Raw genomic sequence first — 2,465 nt, 5'->3', positions numbered from 1 at the left:
TCTCTCTCTCTCTCTCTCTCTCTCAAAAAAAGAAACTACTGACAGGCATGTAAATTTTCTTTCTATTCTCATGACAAGTAATTGATACACTCCACTAATAAAGAAACCAAAAAGGCAACAGAGAACTCAATGGACATTAATTTTTTATCTATCTATGAATCCATTTGTATATGTAACTTACTGTGAATAATTAAATTCATAAAAATTTATCATTCTAAATGGAGAAACACAAATTATTTAAAATATTTTTATGTAAAATTACATTTAAATTACACTTAATAATAACAGAAATAATTATGTAATAGTTTATTTTCAATTTTTTCAATGTAAGGTGCTTGGTATGAAATCCATCAAACACAGTTACCAGCCTCTCTGTCTCCATCTCTAGGAGAAATGTCACCACCACAGGAAGTCAAGATACTAATGTTTATTTAGCACATCATTAATATATTATAATTTGTCAAAAAAGCTTTTTCAGAATCAGTTATTTGACATTTAGTCCTAGCAAAAAAAAAAAAAAAAAAAAAAAAAAAGACTTTATAAAGAGGATCATGGGCTTCTGAGCAGCCCTGACTTCACAAAAGAACACTATTCCATGCAAAATCTGTACACTTCTAAATCAAAAAGGAAACACTCCTACATTTATGTGTTGTTAAACAATACATGGAATTTATTGCTTGCTCCTTATATCTGGTTGGTGCTATGCCTAGTGTGGTAGTTTGAATGAGAATGGCCCACTTCACTTAATATATTTAAATGCTTGCTAAGGATCCCTATTTGATAGTATTTGGAGGCATGGCCTTGTTGGAAAGTGTGTCACTGCATTAGACTCAGAGGTTTATAAGCCTAATGCAGGCCCAGTGTTTCTATTTTCTGGTCACTTGCTGATCCAGATTCCACACTCTCATTTCTCATGTTTGTCTTGGTGCAGTCATGCTCTACAATATGAAGATAATGAAGTAAACTCTAAGCAAGTCCCAGATAAAGGCTTTCCTTTCTGAGAGTTTTTGTGGTTATGGTATCTCTCCACAGGATTATAATACAACCAAGAAACCTAGTGATCTAGAAAGGTCACTTGAGAAATTTTGAGTCATGAGGAAACAGTGAAACAGCAAGTCAGTTCTCCCTTCCCTCACTTGTTGTCATGTCTTCTGGAAGAACATTTGTCAGGATCTTTTTCCCTTTCTATGATTTTCTATAGACACGAATAATGCTCAACCCTCCCATGAGATATAAAATCAGAAAAGGAGAATTCAATGTTCATTGAAACCTGTAGGAAGACATGGATACGGAAACAGACTACAAAAGATACAGAGATACTATCTACACCTAAGTGCATCATCATCCCACATTGAAATTGTAGGGAAATGTGGGTAAAATGGATTAGAGATCCATTATCATTTTCAGTTAAGACTTGACCAGGTAATCAACCAACCTTTGCATAAATCTCTCCCTCTATTCATCATGACCAAGCCTTTGAATATTAAGAATTTCTAATCTAGGGTTAACACTTTGCACAAGTTCTTCCAATTATAATTGTATGTCATTAGATTTATTAAAAACTAATTGCTGAAATAAAACCATTTAATGAGGGCTAATACACATCTTCCTTCATTTCATGAAGTAAGGTAATGTCATGTCTAAACTGTGTAGCTAAGGATATAATGTGATTTCTTTTACTGAGAAGAGTATTGCAAGACTTCATTCACCATGTTGTTACATTTTCAAAGATTTACCAACAGAGACTGATAGATGAAACAACATGAATTTGTATGCCCAGCCTCTAATTCTGCCAGTTAAGTAAATCTCTCTTCTTAATAGTATAGATAGTTCTATTATAATAAAGAAACAGTAAGAGAATTTTTATGCAGAACTATAGGGCATAGGGATATAGTGAGAAATACATAGTTTATTTTGTGCTTCCTCTTATTGGAATTACAGGATTCAAGGTAATATATTCTTAGGGCATTGTTCCAATATCATGTCCACATTCTAGGAAAAACTGCCTATTTAAAGGTGAAACCAATTCTTAATACAAAATAAAAACACAGTAGAAAGCTTATACCCATTACTAATTAATTAGGGAGAAAATACAGAAGTCTGTAAAATGATCATCTGGAATACTTTAAGAATATAAATTGTTAAGATAAGTTCTTCATAGAATGGGTAACAAAATACCCATGGGAGCAAGTGCACAAGACAACCTGTGTAGCAGAGACTGAAGGAAAGGCCATCCAGAGACTGCTCCACCTGAGGATCCATCACACATACAGACACCAAACCCAGACACTATTGTGGATATGGAGAAGTATATGCTGATAGGAGTCTGACATAGCTGTCTCCTGAGAGATATTTTCTCTATCCATTCCTATGTTGAAGATCATTTGTGTTCTTTTCAGTTTCTGGTTATTATAAATAAGACTGATCAGAACACAGTGGAGCATGTGTTCTTGCTATATTTTGGA

The sequence above is a fragment of the Mus pahari genome, unplaced genomic scaffold (genome assembly GCF_900095145.1).
Source record: "Mus pahari unplaced genomic scaffold, PAHARI_EIJ_v1.1 scaffold_1585_1, whole genome shotgun sequence".
Classification (NCBI taxonomy): Eukaryota; Metazoa; Chordata; class Mammalia; order Rodentia; family Muridae; genus Mus; species Mus pahari.
This window is presented reverse-complemented; position numbering follows the sequence as displayed.